Genomic DNA, 18,744 nt, shown 5'->3' on the forward strand with positions numbered 1-18,744 from the left:
CTTTGTTCTATTGGTAGGAACCTGCAGACCGTTGGATGCACAGATGCAGAGAGGGTGAGGTTTGCCTCACATCTATTAGAGGGTCCTGCCGCAGCTTGGTGGGACAACTACTTGGTCACCTATCCCATTGATACTATCACATGGGCGCAGTTTGAGGCAGCTTTCCGCGCCGCACATGTGTCTGCTGGCGCCATGAGTCTAAAGAAGAAGGAGTTTCGCAGCTTGCGTCAGGGAGGTCGCTCAGTTAATGAGTATGTGGAGGAGTTCAATAAACTTGCACGTTATGCTCCTAATGATGTTAATACTGATGCAGCTAGACAAGAGAAGTTCTTGGAGGGCCTGAATGATGATTTGAGAGTTCAGTTGACTGTGGCCACTTTTGGTAATTATCAGGAGCTTGTTGATAAGGCTATTGTGCTTGAGGGAAAGCATCAGGCAATAGAGAACCGCAAGAGGAAGTAGCAACAACAAGTTTAATTCAGGACCACAGCAGAAGCCACACACTTCATATCATAATCATGGAGGTAATGGACATCATCACCATGGAGGTAATGGGCATCATCATCATGGAGGTAATGGCCACAATCATAATGGCCACCATCATCATAATGGACACAAGGGCAACAATGGTAACGGTAATGGTAATGGTAATGGAGGTAATAATAACCAGAACCGCCAGAATGTGCCAGTGCAGAGGGACCTTAATCAGGTCCAGTGCTTCAAGTGCAGAAAGATGGGCCACTACTCCAATGCTTGTCCAGAGAGCAATAATGGTAATGGGAATGGGAATTCTGGAGTCATCAAGCCAAACCCCTTTCAAAAGGGTCATGTCAACCATGTTAATGTGGAGGAGATCTATAATGAGCCAGAGGCAGTGATTGGTAAGTTTTTGATCAATTCAGTACCCGCTCTTGTTCTTTTTTATACTAGTGCATCGCATTCATTTATTTCGAGGGTATTCGTTGATAAACATGGATTGCCAACCAAAACCCTTAGTATGCCTATTAGAGTGAGTTCCCCAGGAGCTGAGATGATAGCAGGTGTTGGTTGTCATCAGTTAAACTTGTCTATTGGGAAGCATGAGTTCCCTACAGATTTGATCATATTGAAGTCACAAGGTCTGGATATTATTTTGGGTATGGACTGGTTACAATTATATGAAGGAGTTATCGATTGTGCTAGTCGATCTATCTCTCTCAGTGCACCAGGAGGGAAGAGAATCAAATATGTGTGTAAGTATCAGCATAAGAGGATGCAGGTGAACTCTCTTAAGGGTGGTAGCCTGGAAGAGGTGCCAGTTGTGAAGGATTATCCAGATGTGTTTCCGGAGGAGTTGCCAGGTATGCCACCAGATAGAGATATTGAGTTTCTCATTGATTTGATTCCTGGTACTGGACCTATTGCAAAGAGACCATACAGAATGCCTCCTCAAGAGTTGGAGGAACTGAAGAAGCAGTTGAGGGAGTTACAGGCACAAGGATTTATTCGCCCAAGTTCATCACCTTGGGGAGCCCCTATTTTGTTTGTGGAGAAGAAGGATGGAACCTTGAGGATGTGTATTGATTATCGTTCTCTGAATGAGGTAAGCATTAAGAATAAGTATCCTTCGCCTATGATAAATGATCTGTTTGACCAGTTGGAGGGAGCTACTGTGTTTTCTAAGATTGATCTTCGTTCTGGTTATCATCAATTAAAGATTCGTGAGCAAGATATTCCAAAGACTGCTTTCACTACGAGGTATGGGCTGTATGAGTATACTGTTATGTCATTTGGATTGACTAATGCCCCAGCATACTTCATGAATATGATGAACAAGGTGTTTATGGAGTTCTTGGATAAATTTGTGGTTGTTTTCATTGATGATATATTGGTGTTCTCCAAGAATAAGCAAGAGCATGAAGTGCATTTGCGTTTGGTGTTGGAGAAATTGAGGGAGCACGAGTTGTATGCCAAGTTTACTAAATGTGAGTTTTGGCTGGATGAGGTAGCATTCCTTGGCCATGTTATATCAGGTAATGGAGTTGCAGTTGATCCATCCAAGGTTGCTGCTGTTACAGAGTGGGAGACACCCATGTCAGTTGGTGAGATTCGCAACTTTTTGGGCTTAGCAGGATATTACAGAAGGTTTATTGAGAATTTCTCAAAGATTGCAAAGCCTATGACTGAATTGTTGAAGAAGGGAAATAAGTTTGTTTGGACTGATGATTGTGAAGCTAGCTTTCAGGAGTTGAAGCAACGTTTAGTCACAGCACCAGTCTTAACTTTGCCAGATATACATAAAGACTTCCAGGTATATTGTGATGCTTCTCGTTAGGGACTTGGGAGTGTTTTGATGCAGGAAGGTAAAGTTGTTTCTTATGCTTCACGCCAGCTTAAGAATCATGAGCATAATTATCCTACACATGATTTGGAGTTAGCCTCAGTTGTGCATGCATTGAAAACTTGGAGGCATTATCTCGTTGGTAATCATTGTGATATATTTACTGATCATAAGAGCTTGAAGTACATATTTACTCAGAGGGCGTTGAACCTTAGACAGAGGAGATGGTTGGAGCTTATTAAGGATTATGATTTGAATGTGCAGTATCATCCTGGTAAGGCTAATGTTGTTGCTGATGCATTGAGTCGTAGGAGCCATGCTAATGCAATTGATATTGAGGATCTGCCACCGGAGTTATGTGAGCAGTTCGGAAATCTGAGATTGGATATGGTCCCTAGAGAGTATTTGGCTACACTTGAGGTAAGGCCTACTTTGGTTGACAGAATTAGAGAAGCTCAAAAGGATGATAAGTATATTGCTGAGATAAAGGAGAATATGCTAAAAGGGAAGGCAAAAGATTTCCATGAGGATGAACATGGAGCCATATGGTTTGAGAAGCGTATTTGTGTACCTCAGGATGCAGATATAAGTAAATTGATTCTTCAGGAGGCGCATGATTCACCTTATTCTATCCACCCAGGTAATACTAAGATGTATTTGGATTTGACGGAGAGATTTCGGTGGCCTAGCCTGAAGAGGGAAATTGCTGAGTATATTGCAGTATGTGATGTGTGCCAGAGAGTTTAAGCAGAGCATCAGAAACCAGCAGGTTTGTTACAACCATTGCCTATACCCGATTGGAAGTGGGATCAGATTGGGATGGATTTCATCACTGGATTACCCAGGACTCGATCAGGTTATGATTCTATCTGGGTAGTTGTTGATCGTTTGACTAAAGTCGCTCACTTCATCCCAGTAAAGACTACCTATACCAGTGCTAAGCTAGCTAAGATTTATATGTCCAGAATTGTCTGTCTGCATGGAGTTCCAAAGAAGGTAGTGTCTGATAGAGGTACTCAGTTCACTTCTAAATTTTGGCGTCAGTTGCATGAATCATTGGGTACTAGACTGGAGTTCAGTACATCATTCCATCCACAGACAGATGGGCAGACTGAGAGGGTGAATCAGATATTGGAGGATATGTTGAGAGCTTGTGCTTTGGACTACGGGTCCAGTTGGGATGATAATTTACCATATGCAGAGTTCTCATATAATAACAGTTATCAGGCTAGTTTGCAGATGGCACCGTTTGAGTTTCTGTATGGCAGGAAGTGCAGGACACAATTGATGTGGGATGAGGTTGGAGAGCATCAGTTCTTTGGACCAGACTTGATTAGAGATGCTGAGAAGAAAGTCAGGTTGGTTCGTGACAGGCTAAAGATAGCACAGTCCAGACAGAAGAGTTATGCCGATGCCAAGCGTAAGGAGGTGACATATGAGGTGGGAGACCGTGGATACCTTAGAGTTTCACCACTTCGTGGAAGTAAGAGGTTTGGAATCAAAGGTAAGTTATCACCATGCTTTGTGGGGCCTTACAAGATCTTGGAGCGTCGAGGAGAAGTAGCTTATCAGCTGGAGTTGCCAGAAGCTTTGTCAGGAGTTCATAATGTGTTTCACGTATCCCAGCTGAAGAAGTGTCATGCCGAGATGTTCCTTTGAGAGATACAGTGCCACTTGAGGCAATTCAGTTGGAGACTGACTTGACATATGAGGAGAAGCCTGTTAAGATTCTGGAGATAGCAGAGAGAGTTACCCGCACCAAGACAATCAGGTTATGCAAAGTTCAGTGGGATCATCATACCGAAGAAGAGGCTACTTGGGAACGAGAGGAGGATCTCAAGCAGGAACACCCACACCTATTTGCTGGCCAACCCGAATCTCGAGGGCGAGATTCATCTTAAGGGGGTAGGTTTGTAACATCCCAATTGTCTTAAATTAGAATGTTAATAGATCATTCATATGCATCTCATATTCTTCTATGCATTATTTTGTTCGTTTGAGAATTCTATTCACTATGCAACTGCGGGCAATTTATTGGAGTGGAGATAATGTGACTTCTCCCCTGTCAAATAAAAGTGCATAATGTTTAGAATATTATTTGGGGTTATCTGATTTGGTTTTGCAAATTTTATAATCTCTCAAATTATTTTTGGTTGAGTTTTTAAAAAGCTCGTTGTTCGTCCTATTGCATTAAAACTATTTTTTTTAAATTTGCATTAGGTGGAACTAGGTTTCCTTTAGTATTTATTAGGATATTTATTTTATACTTATATATATATATATATCTATATTTGATTTTAATATATGTATCTATATATATCTATAAATATATATTACTTTATGCGTTTGTTTTTAATATACATATATATGTATTTTTGTATACGTATATTATCGTTATTATTTTTTATCTGTTTGTTTTTCTTTAAAATATATATATATATATATATATATATTATTTTTAATACTTTTTATTTTTCTATTTTACTTAGAAAAAACTAGCTGGCCAGGCCGAGCCAAAGGCTCGGCCCAGCCAGCACTACGTGCCCAGCACACCACGTGCAAGCACCACCAGCACCACGCAGCTCCCCAGGCCACGAGCGCTCCTGCCGTCGAGCGTTGACCCAGCCGAGGTCCAGCCCCAGCTCCTGGTTGCCCAACAAGGCCAGCAGCTAGGAGGCCCCACCGCCCTAGGCCAGGAGGCCAGTGCCCAGCCCCTGCCCGAGCCAGTTTCAACCAGGAACCCATGTTCGACCAGGACTCCTTCTCTCCTCGCGTGGGAATAAGTCCAGGGATAGAGACCCGGGCAGCCCGATTCCCCTGCTCCCGATTCGCACAGCACCGCTGCCTTGCACGCACAGGAGCCTCGAGCTTTGCAAGAACACGCCGCGCACGTCCTAGTTCGTCCGTGTTCGTCGGAGTTCGCGGAGCCGCCGTCACCGGAGTCCGTTCGACCGTCACCGGAGCACCAACGGAGGAGCCACACCGAGACGGTTCCGCTTTTCCCCGCTGTTCGTGGTGAGAACGCACGCACGAGCTGATTCATCAAGTCCTGAGGAACAGCTTTAGGACGAAATTCAATCTGTTTTTAATCTGTTTTAGCTCTGTCAGATTCTCGGTATAATTTTGAAACGCGTTTATCTTTTTACTCGTAACTCCGATCAGGAAATTCTTTTTCCTGTGATCTCGTATTGATGAGTAGAACATGTTAGAACCAGTAGTTTTCAGCTTTACGAAAATTTATTTTTTTGTTAAAACAGATTATTTTAAACCTACCGGAGGCCATATTTTGCAAACCGATCATCCGGTTTAGCTGATTCTTTTTGCGTTGTCATCGTATCAGCATGTAGATGATTTTACACCTTCTGCCATGCTATTTATGCTTTGGTTTTAAACAAGTTGTATTATTGCCGATGGTCTTATTTGGTGTTATGTGATTGTGGTGATTGATTGGTGTGATTGTTTGCAACGTGTAGATTGTGCGGAGTGCGACGCAAACTATTGTCAGGAGTGTGACCTTCTGAACCAGAATCAAGGCAAGTTACATGTTGATCATCCTTTACCTATTATTTTTTCTATGCATGTAGTATTATACCACGCTATGAAAATATTGCATGTACAGGAATATTATTATTGCTATGCTATTGAGCTATATCCCCTCGTCATTCAAGATCGTGTTAGATATATTTTTCTATGCTAAGTAGATGGGGATTGGTTTCTGTATTCATTGAGATTATGTGAGGATTACTACAAAATAAATTTGAGTAGTAATTAAGGATTTAATTCACCTCTGGGCGGATATGGTATTGCTGGGTGGTTTCAAGAACATCATGGTTTCTACCCTCTGAATGTAAGTGGAATGCCGCCCAGGTTCAAAAAGATCAAACAGGCTTAGTGACTAGTAGCTTCCTTGTGCGACCACTGGCTATTATGGGCTCTGGCTTAGTTGATCAGTCGTGGAAACCTTACCTGGATGTGGCAGCTGATGTAGCTATGATAGGTGGGATGGGCCTCCCGTGGGACTAGGTGACTGCTTCTGAAAGACTTCGTCTCAATCTTCGGGTTGGGTCCAGTGGGTACAGTGTACTAACCTCTGCAGAGTGTAAAAACTAATCATGATTAGCCGTGTCGTCGGTTATGGACAATTTTGAGCAGCTAGGCCATTACAGTTGTTGGATGATCTTGACAGATGACACACTTAATAAAATTTGATGGGAAACTTAATAATGGTAATAGGTTGGAGTTGGAGATGCCAATTCAACCATATGTGAGTTATTGTAGCAAACAAATTAAAACTTGACTATTAGGTAGCTATGAGGATAAAATCAGCTTTCTGCAAAATGACCATCAGCCTTTCTCTTGTTATACTATGCATATACATGTAGGTCTGTTATATTTCTTTTCCTGTGTAACTTGCCAATACATTCAGAGTATTGACCTATATGGCTGCAACGTATCATGTTGTAGGGTATTCAGACGAGGAGTAAGGTACCGTTAGGGTCGTGAGTCTTCACTCAACATCGCCAGTGGGCTATGATGGGACTCATCGTTATTATTCTCCTACTTTTCCGCTGTTTAATAGAATAAAGCTAGCTAAGTGCTATGCAGATTGTTATATTTTATAAATTCTGGATCATACGTTATTATAAATGATGCACTTGTTATATCTGATTTTCATCTATACTGTGTGTGCTAGCGAGTCGATCCAGGGACTAGCACAGTAAAGCACAGAGACTCAAATCCTTCGAGGTTTGGTCGTTACATTTAATTTCCCCAACAATAACATAATTAGTCCATTTAGCTCCAAAATACCATAATAACCTCAAAATGGCATAAGAACCTTGGTTAGCTCATTAATATTATATACTTAGCTTGTTTTCCTCTAAAATGGGATAATTAGCCCATTTAGCTCGAAAAAGACATAATTAGGTAACTTAGCTCCAACAAGAGGAGAAGAGGAGAAGAAATAGGCAAAATGAAAATAAAGAAGAAGAAGAAGAAGAAGAGAAGAAGGAGAAGGAGGAGGAGGAGGAGGAGGAGGAGAAGGCCAAGGACCTTCTATCCTTCTCCTCCTCCTCCTCCTTCTTCTTGATTTCTTCTTCTTCTCATCCTCCTCCTCGTTCTTCTCCTCTTTCATATTATCCTTGCTTTAATTAACCCAACAATGACATAATTAGCCCATTTAGCTCCAAAATACCATAGTAAGCTCAAAATGGCACAAGAACCTTGGTTAGCTCATGAATATTATATACTTAGCTTGTTTTCCTCTAAAATGACATAATTGGAACATTTAGCTCAAAAAAGACATAATTAGGTAATTTAGCTCCAACAAGAGGAGAAGAGGAGAAGAAATAGGCAAAATGAAAAGATATAAGAAGAAGAAGAAGAGAAGAAGAAGAAGAGAAGAAGGAGAAGGAGGAGCAGGAGGAGGAGCAGGAGGAGGAGGAGAAGGCCAAGGACCTTCTAGTCCTTCTCCTCCTCCTCCTCCTCCTTGATTTCTTCTTCTTCTCCTCCTCCTCCTCTTTCTTCTCCTCTTTCATATTATCCTTGCAATTGCTTTAATTTCCCCAACAATGACATAATTAGTCCATTTAGCTCCAAAATACCATAATAAGCTCAAAATGGCATAAGAACCTTGGTTAGCTCATTAATATTATATACTTAGCTTGTTTTCCTCTAAAATGGGATAATTAGCCCATTTAGCTCAAAAAATACATAATTAGGTAATTTAGCTCCAACAAGAGGAGAAGAGGAGAAGAAATAGGCAAAATGAAAAGAAAGAAGAAGAAGAAGAAGAAGAAGAGAAGAAGGAGAAGGAGGAGGAGGAGGAGGAGGAGGAGAAGGGCAAGGACCTTCTATCCTTCTCCTCCTCCTCCTTCTCCTCCTCATCCTCGTTCTTCTTGATTTGTTCTTCTTGTCCTCCTCCTCGTTCTTCTCATCTTTCAAATTATCCTTGCTTTAATTAACCCAACAATGACATAATTAGCCCATTTAGCTCCAAAATACCATAATAAGCTCAAAATGGCACAAGAACCTTGGTTAGCTCATGAATATTATATACTTAGCTTGTTTTCCTCTAAAATGACATAATTGGAACATTCAGCTCAAAAAAGACATAATTAGGTAATTTAGCTCCAACAAGAGGAGAAGAGGAGAAGAAATAGGCAAAATGAAAATATAGAAGAAGAAGAAGAAGAGAAGAAGAAGAAGAGAATAAGGAGAAGGAGGAGGAGGAGGAGGAATAGGAGGAGGAGGAGGAGAAGGCCAAGGACCTTCTAGTCCTTCTCCTCCTCCTCCTTCTCCTCCTCCTCCTCCTTGATTTCTTCTTCTTCTCCTCCTCCTCCTCTTTCTTCTCCTCTTTCATATTATCCTTGCAATTGCTTTAATTTCCCCAACAATGACATAATTAGTCCATTAAGCTCCAAAATACCATAATAAGCTCAAAATGGCATAAGAACCTTGGTTAGCTCATTAATATTATATACTTAGCTTGTTTTCCTCTAAAATGGGATAATTAGCCCATTTAGCTCAAAAAATACATAATTAGGTAATTTAGCTCCAACAAGAGGAGAAGAGGAGAAGAAATAGGCAAAATGAAAAGAAAGAAGAACAAGAAGAAGAAGAAGAAGAGAAGAAGGAGAAGGAGGAGGAAGAGGAGGAGGAGGAGGAGGAGGAGACGGCCAAGGACCTTCTATCCTTCTCCTCCTCCTCCTTCTCCTCCTTGTCCTCCTTCTTATTGATTTCTTCTTCTTCTCCTCCTCCTCCTTGTTATTCTCCTCTTTCATATTATCCTTGCTTTAATTAACCCAACAATGACATAATTAGCCCATTTAGCTCCAAAATACCATAATAAGCTCAAAATGGCACAAGAACCTTGGTTAGCTCATGAATATTATATACTTAGCTTGTTTTCCTCTAAAATGACATAATTGGAACATTTAGCTCAAAAAAGACATAATTAGGTAATTTAGCTCCAACAAGAGGAGAAGAGGAGAAGAAATAGGCAAAATGAAAAGATAGAAGAAGAAGAAGAAGAGAAGAAGAAGAAGAGAAGAAGGAGAAGGAGGAGGAGGAGGAGGAGGAGAAGGCCAAGGACCTTCTAGTCCTTCTCCTCCTCCTCCTTGATTTCTTCTTCTTCTCCTCCTCCTCCTCTTTCTTCTCCTCTTTCATATTATCGTTGCAATTGCTTTAATTTCCCCAACAATGACATAATTAGTCCATTTATCTCCAAAATACCATAATAAGCTCAAAATGGCATAAGAACCTTGGTTAGCTCATTAATATTATATACTTAGCTTGTTTTCCTCTAAAATGGGATAATTAGCCCATTTAGCTCAAAAAAGACATAATTAGGTAATTTAGCTCCAACAAGAGGAGAAGAGGAGAAGAAATAGGCAAAATGAAAAGAAAGAAGAAGAAGAAGAAGAAGAAGAGAAGAAGGAGAAGGAGGAGGAGGAGGAGGAGGAGAAGGCCAAGGACCTTCTATCCTTCTCCTCCTCCTCCTCCTTCTTGATTTCTTCTTCTTCTCCTCCTCCTCCTCTTTCTTCTCCTCTTTCATATTATCCTTGCTTTAATTAACCCAAAAATGACATAATTAGCCCATTTAGCTCCAAAATACCATAATAAGCTCAAAAAGGCACAAGAACCTTGGTTAGCTCATGAATATTATATACTTAGCTTGTTTTCCTCTAAAATGACATAATTGGAATATTTAGCTCAAAAAAGACATATTTAGGTAATTTAGCTCCAACAAGAGGAGAAGAGGAGAATAAATAGGCAAAATGAAAAGATAGAAGAAGAACAAGAGATGAAGAAGAAGAGAAGAAGGAGAAGGAGGAGGAGGAGGAGGAGAAGGCCAAGGACCTCCTAGTCCTTCTCCTCCTCCTCCTTCTTCTTGATTTCTTCTTATTCTCCTCCTCCTCCTCTTTCTTCTCCTCTTTCATATTATCCTTGCTTTAATTAACCCAACAATGACATAATTAGCCCATTTAGCTCCAAAATACCATAATAAGCTGAAAATGGCATAAGAACCTTGGTTAGCTCATGAATATTATATACTTAGCTTGTTTTCTTCTAAAATGACATAATTGGAATATTTAGCTCAAAAATAAGGAGAAGGAAGAAGAAGAAGAAGAAGAGAAGAAGAAGAGAAGGAGAAGGAGAAGAAGAAGAAGGAGGAGGAGAAGAAGAGAAGAAGAAGGAGAAGGAGGAGAAGAAGAAGGAGAAGGAGCCCTCCTTCTTCTCCTTCTTCTTCTCTCCTTCTTCTCCTCCTTCTTCTCCTTCTTCTTCTCTTCTTTTTTCTTCTTCTCCTCCTCCTTCTCCTTCTCCTTCCCCTTCCCCTCCTCCTCCTCCTCCTTCTTGTTTTTCTTCTCCTTGTTCTCTTCTTGCTTCTTCTCTTTCTTCTTCAATTTAGCTTATTTGTCATATATATGTTGTTGTTCTTCTTCTTCTGACTTTCTTATTCCCATTTTGCAGATTGGAAGTACTACATGCATGGAAGCTGGCGTTGGAGTGCTTTAGTTTCCGTTTTTATTTGAGTTGATGAACAATGTGTTAGTTCTTTGTATGTGTTGATGAACAATATATGTGCAACTATATGTATGTATATATGGATGAAACTTTGTATGTGTTGGTTCTTTTGATATATGGGATGTACATTGATGAACAAATGGCATTGATGAGCTTTATATGTATATCATATATGTGTTGTGATCTATTTATGATATATGTGCTATGAATTATATGTATATGTGATGTGAAATAGAAAAAATAAATAAAAATGTGACAATATAGGCTCCTTGTCGTCTGCCAGCTGATGGTAAAGGCCTTTGCCGTCAGCCAGCCGACGGCAAAGGTGCCACGTGGCGCCCAGCTGCACAACCTAGGCAGTAGCAGCTGGCCATATAGTCTCTTTGCCGTCTGCTTCCTGGGGGCAGACGACAAAGAAGAGGGCACAGAGGAGGGGGGGAGGAGGAGGCAGACGACAAAGAGTGGAGAGAGGGGGGAGGGGAGGACCCGGCAGACGGCAAAGATGGTCGTGGAGGCAGACGACAAAGATGGAGGGGAGGGGAGGGGAGGAGAAGGCAGACGGCAAAGATTGACGGGGAGGCAGACGGCGAAGATTGACGGGAAGGCAGGCGGCAAAGGCTCCGTTAACCCCTAACGGAGGCAACGCCTGTCGGCTGCCGTCTCAAGCGCTTTGCCGACTGCTCCTAAGGAAAGCTGACGACAAGGAGCTTTGCCGTCCGCTTTGGGGGGGCAGACGGCAAAGAAGGTCCTATGCCGTCGTAGGCTAACGCAGAAATTTTGCCGGTCGTGACAATCTTTACCGTCTGTGGTATTGTCTTTGCCGTCCGGGATATTGTCTTTGCCGTCTGTGATGGCAGACGGCAAAGAAGGTGATTCCTGTAGTGTTACTACTTCCCAATGCCTTCCTCTAGGCCCAAATAATGGTGAAGTGTTATGTTGTCGACGTTCACACAACAGCGCTAGAGGAAAAACAACATACAACACATCAAATTATCGAACGAATACCAAATTCTCATGACTACTTATAGCAAGACTTATCCCATGTCCTCAAGAAGGAAAGAAACTAGTCACAAAGCATAATCATATTTATGACCAAAGAGGTAATGAGTAGAATCAAATATCTGAATCTATAATCTTCCACCAAGTAATCCAACTAGCATCAACTACAAAGAGTAATTAACACTACTAGCAACCTTACAAGTACTAAGCGGAGTCGCAAGACGGAGATTGGTTACAAGAGATGAACTAGGGTTTGGAGATGAGATGGTGCTAATGAAGATGTTGATGGTGACGAGTCCCCTCCGACGAGACGAGTGTTGGTGATGACGATGTCGATGATTCCCCCCCCCCCCGGGAGGGAAGTTTGCCCGACAGGATCGTCCTACCGAAGCTCTAGATTGGTTCTGCTCAAGTTCCGCCTCGTGGCGGCGGTGAATCCTCCAAAAAGCCTCCTCTTGATTTTTTCTGGAACGAAACCCTTCTTGTAGCAAAAGGGGGGATCCAGAGGGCCAAGTGGGAGCCCACAAGCCCCCTAGGCGCGACCAGGGGGGAGGCCGCGCCTAGTAGGCTTGTGGCCTCCTGCTGGCGCTCCTCTGGTACTTCTTCGGCCCAGTATTTATTATAAATCCCAAAAAAATCCTCGTTGATTTTCACGGCTTTGGGAGTTGCACAGAATAGGTATCTCAAACTTGCTCCTTTTTTAGGCCAGAATTCCAGCTGTCGGCATTCTCCCTCTTCATGTAAACCTTGCAAAATTTGAGAGAAAAGGCATAAGTATTGTACCTTGAAGTGTAATAACAGCCCAAAAAGTGATAAATATCAGCATGAAACCATGATGCAAAATGGACGTATCAATTCCCCCAAGCTTAGACCTCGATTGTCCTCAAGCGAAAGCCGAGATCAACAAATATGCCCACATGTTTAGAGAGAGAGGTGTCGACAAAACATGATACGAACATGCAGGCATCATGATCATTGTCAGAACAGTAATATCATCATATCATCTCTTATGCTAAAGTGAAAATTCCTTCACAAAGTAAAGCATGGATCAAGAACCTTACCGAAAATTAACAACCGATAGCCTTTAGTCATTGAAGGAATTGTAATTTGTCACAACATCGAGAAGAGTCAAATAAGAGCTTTTAAAGCAAATCCACATACTCAATCATCTTTTCGTTCTCTACAATTGCTACAACTCACGTGGTACTCATGAGATCAAAGTTTCAGCTGGACACAGAAAAAGATAGGGGCTTATAGTTTCACCTCCCAACCATTTACCTCAAGGGTAATATCAACAATAATAATTCATGAATACTTACTTCCAAGTTGACATATGAATATAGATCTTTCCCAAGCATATGACGTTAGCCAAGATAAAGTCTAAGTAAGGAATTGGTGAAGATCACCATGACTCTTTCAAGGGCAAAAATTAAAGGTACAAGATAGGCCCTTCGCAGAGGGAAGCAGAGGTTGTCATGCGCTTTTGAGGTTTGGATGTGTGTCCACTTAGTGTGGAGGAACGTCACTTTATATTGCGTCATGTGATAAAGAACTTTATTATGTAGTCTGTCGCTTTTATGTCTTCCTCATCACAGGTTTGTACAAAGCTTATTTTCCACATACTAATAGATCATACATATTAGGGAGCAATTTTTATTGCTTGCATCGATGACAACTTACTTGAGGAATCTTACTCAATCCATAGGTAGGTATGGTGGACTCTCATGGCAAAACTGGGTTGAAGGTTTATGGATGCACAAGTAGTATCTCTACTTGGTGCGGGAGTTTTGGCTAAAATGAGGTGGAAGCAATCATCACATGCTAAGGGATCTCTAGTCATATAACATTGTTCGGAACCAAGCAAACACAATTCATTATGTTGTCTTCCTTGTCCAACATCTACTTCTAAACATGTAATAGTGTAGTGAGTGTTCACAATCATAGATGGTGTCAAAGATGATATATTTATATGTGAACCTCTCCTTCTTTATCACTTCCTATTAATTGCAACAATGACCAAGTTCTACGTTTGTCTACCCTCAACAAGTTTCAATCATCATTCTTTTTATATGTGAAGCCATCACTTCCCATAAGATCATTACATAAGCCATCACTTCCCATAAGATCATCATTCTTTTGTTCTTTTCTCATTCTCTTGATCATGGCATGAGGCAAGGCCCTTAACGAAGACATTCTTTATTACATGGCTCACGAGCTCGAATACATCGGGGGTGACAAAAAGCAAAACTCAAGCCTAAAACACTAAGACCTTTAATCTACTTGAGAAAAATAAAATCGAAAAGGAACGAACTAAAACAAAGGTAAAGGCAAAATATGTGATGGTGATACGATACCGGGGCAACTCCCCCAAGCTTGGCACAAGCCAAGGGGATTGCCCATACCCATGCTCAGTTGTCTTCCTTTGGAGGTGATGGTGGTGGAGTTGGTTTGTCCTTTGATTCCAAGGGGGGCATCAATCTTTGATTTATTCCTTGGAGATCTGTGATATGTTTCTCCAGCAAAACAACTTCACGAGTGAGATAAGTATTGCGAGCACGAGTTGTTTCACAAAACCTCAAGATTTCAATCAAGGATGGAGACAGTAGGTGGAGGTAGGGTTGGAGGAAATCTACTTCTTCAACTTCTTCATTGTTGAACACAGACTGTACTTCGTCCCACCCCTAATTCTTCTCCTTAGTTTTCCCTTGGTTTCCCTGACTTCCACTCTTTTCAGATCAGCATCCAGTTCTTCATAGACTTGAGGGAAATTGTTCTCCCCGACAGATTCCTGAGACGGCATCCTTGGTCTAAATCTGCGGCAGAAAAGAGGCTCGAAACGAAAACAGAGGAAATTCGCGTGATACGAGGGTCAGACCTTACGGGAGAATATATAATGATTTTTTTGTGACCAGAAGGAGTACTCCGCAAGAAAACGGAGTCCGAGAGGCACACGAGGTGGCCACAAGCCCCCCAGGCGTGGGCAGGGGGTGGCCCTCGCCTGGCAGGCTTGTCGCCTCCTCGTGCGCTTTCCAGACTACTTTACTTTTTCTATTTTTTCAAAAATTCCAAAACGGAGGAAAAATCCTACTGGAAAAGTTTTGGAGTCTGTTTACTTACCGAATCACATACCTCTTCGTTTTCGGAGTCTGAAACAGGGTGATAAATATCCCTTAGGTATTCCTCCGGCGTTATGATATTGATAATATTGCTTTCAATATTTATGGGAGTACCTGAGATATAATGCTTGATTCTCTGCCCGTTTACCACTCTCGGAAAATTACCTTCCGTGTTGTTGATCTTGATAGCACTGTAACGATATACTTCCTCAACAATGTAAGGACCTTCCCATTTAGAGAGAAGCTTGCCTACAAAAAATCTTAACTGAGAATTATATAGCAAGACATAATCACCTACATTGAAATCACGCTTTTGTATCCTTTTATCATGCCACCTCTTAACCTTTTCTTTGAACAACTTGGAATTCTCGTATGCCTCAGTTCTCCATTCATCAAGTGAGCTAATATCAAATAACCTCTTCTCACCAGCAAGTTTGAAACGAAAGTTGAGCTCTTTGATTGCCCAATAAGCTTTATGCTCTAGCTCAAGAGGTAAATGACATGCTTTACCGTACACCATTTTGTACGGAGACATGCCCATGGGATTCTTATAGGCAGTTCTATAAGCCCACAATGCATCATCGAGCTTCTTAGACCAATTCTTTCTAGACCTGTTGACAGTATTTTGCAGAATTAGTTTATTCTCTCTATTGCTTAGCTCTACTTGACCACTGGACCGAGGGTGATAGGGATACACAATTCTATGGTTGACATCTTGCTTAACAAGCGTTTTACGGAAAGCACCATGAATGAAATGTGAACCACCGTCAGTCATTAGATATCTAGGGACTCCAAATCTAGGGAAAATAACTTCTTTAAGCATCTTGATAGAAGTGTTGTGATCAGCACTACTGGTTGGGGGTAGCTTCTACCCACTTAGTTACGTAATCAACAACAACTAGGATATGAGTATACCCGTTGGATTTTGGAAAAGGTCCCATATAATCAAAGCCCCAAACATCAAATGGTTCAATGACAAGTGAATAGTTCATAGGGATTTCCTGAAGTTTACTGATATTATCTATTCTTTGACATTCATCACAAGACAAGACAAACTTACGGGCATCCTTGAAGAGAGTGGGCTAATAGAAACATGATTGCAATACCTTGTGTGTAGTTCTATCTCCCGCATGGTGTCCTCCGTAGGCCTCGGAGTGACACTTCTGTAGGATCTTTCCCTGTTCATGTTGAGGTACACAACGTCTAATAACACCATCTACTCCTTCCTTTTAAAGGTGAGGATCATCCCAAAAGTAATGTCTTAAATCAAAGAAGAATTTCTTCTTTTGCTTGTATGTGAAACTAGGTGGTATATAATTGGCAACGATATAATTTGCATAATCAGCATACCACGGTGCACTACGTGAAGTATTGATGACATTCAATTGATCACCAGGAAAGCTATCATCAATAGGTTGTGGGTAGTCAAGAACATTCTCCAACCTAGACAAATTACCTGCTACGGGGTTATCAGCACCCTTCCTCTCGATAACATACAAATAAAATTCTTGTAGCAAGAGAACCCATCTGATAAGTCTAGGTTTAGCGTCTTTCTTCTCCATGAGGTACTTAATAGAAGCATGATCAGTGTGAATAGTGACTTTGGAATCAACTATGTAAGATCTGAAGTTTTCACATGCAAACACGACTCCTAAAAATTCCTTTTCCATAGTAGCATAGTTTCTTTAGGCACTGTCTAGAGTTTTACTAGCATAGTGAATAACATTCAACTTCTTATCAAGTCTTTGCCCTAGGACAGCACCAACAGCATAATCATTAGCATCACACATGATTTCAAAAGGTAAGTTCCAATCAGGTGGTTGAAAAATAGGCGCATTTATCAAGGCCTTCTTAAGTATCTCGAAGACTTCCTCACAATCATCGTCAAAGACAAAAGGAATATCCTTTTGCAAGAGATTGGTAAGAGGCCTAGATATCTTAGAGAAGTCTTTAATGAACCTCCTATAGAAACTAGCATGACCAAGGAAACTTCTTATACCTTTGATATCTGTGGGGTATGGCATTTTCTCGATTGAGTCAACCTTAGCCTTATCGACTTCAATACCTCTTTCAGAAATTTTATGTCCTAAGACGATGCCTTCATTAACCATAAAGTGACACTTCTCCCAATTCAAGAAAAGATTGGTATGTTTACATCTGTGCAAGACTCGATCAAGGTTTCTGAGGCAATCATCAAAAGAAGACTCATAAACGGAGAAGTCATCGAAGAAAACCTCAACAATCTTTTCACAAAAGTCAGAGAATATAGCCATCGTACATCTTTGAAAGGTGGCATGTGCATTACATAAGCCAAAAGGCATACGTCTGTAAGCAAAGGTACCGAAGGGGCAGGTGAAAGTGGTTTTGTCCTGATCAGATTGTGCAACTGGTATTTGGGAGAAACCAGAATAACCACCTAGAAAGCAGAAGTGTGTGTGTTTAGACAGTCTTTCTAGCATTTGGTCGATAAAAGGCAAAGGGTAATGATCTTTCCTGGTGGCTTTATTCAATTTCCTAAAATCGATCACCATCCTATAGCCAGTAATAATCTTCTGTGGGATCAATTCATCCTTATCATTAGGGAGAACGGTAATGCCTCCCTTCTTAGGGACGCAATGCACCGTACTCACCCAATCACTATGAGCAACAGGATAGATAATACCTGTTTCCAGGAGCTTTAGTATTTCTTTTCTTACTACCACTTTCATCTTAGGATTTAATCTCCGTTGATGATCAGCACCTGGTTCGGAATCAGGATCGGTTTTAATCTTCTGCTGGCATAGAGTGGGACTAATGCCCTTAAGATCATCAAGAGTATATCCAATAGCAGCATGGTGCTTCCTTGGACTTTTTAGTAACTTCTTTTCTTCATGCTCTGAGAGGCTAGCACTAATAATAACATGATATATCTCTTTTTCATCAAGATAAGCATACTTAAGAGTATCAGGCAACTGTTTAAGCTCAAACACAACATCACCCTTTGGTGGGGGTGGATGTCCAAGCAGTTCAACAGGCAAGTTATTCTTAAGGATAGGATATTGTTCTAAGACAACTCTATCTATCTCATCCCTTTCATCCATATGCATATCATTTTCATGCTCAAGCAAGTATTGCTCTAAATGATCAGTAGGAGGCACGACAATAGAAGCTAGGGCAATAGTTTCATCCCTACTAGGCAACTCTTTTTCATGAGGTTGTCCACCAAACTTGGAGAAATTGAACTCATGTGACACACCTTTAAAACCAACAGTGACAGTTTGCTTCTCACAGTCAATATGAGCATTGACAGTATTGAGAAAAGGTCTGCCAAATATTATGGGACAAAAGCTATCTTGTGTGGTAGGCAGAACGAGGAAATCAGCAGCATACTTCGTTTTACCACACAAGACTTCAACATCCCTAACAATCCCCACAGGGCAGATAGTATCTCTATTGGCAAGCTTAATAGTGACATCAATGGGTTCTATCTCGACAGGTGCAATGTCGTCTTTAATTTCATCATATAAGGATTGAGGTATTGCACTAACACTAGCACCCACGTCACATAAACCATGATAACAATGATCTCCTATCTTAACAGAAACAACAGGCGTGCCAACAACAGGCCTATGTTTGTCTCTACCATGTGGTTTAGCAATTCTAGCAGCGTCTTCGCAGAAGTGAATATCATGGCCATCAACATTGTCGGGCAGGAGATCTTTGATAATAGCAATGCTAGGTTCAACTCTAATTTGCTCAGGGGGTGTAGGTGTTCTAATGTAGCCCCTACGTATCACAGTTGAA

This window comes from Hordeum vulgare, chromosome 5H, assembly GCF_904849725.1.
Source record: "Hordeum vulgare subsp. vulgare chromosome 5H, MorexV3_pseudomolecules_assembly, whole genome shotgun sequence".
Taxonomy (NCBI): domain Eukaryota; kingdom Viridiplantae; phylum Streptophyta; class Magnoliopsida; order Poales; family Poaceae; genus Hordeum; species Hordeum vulgare.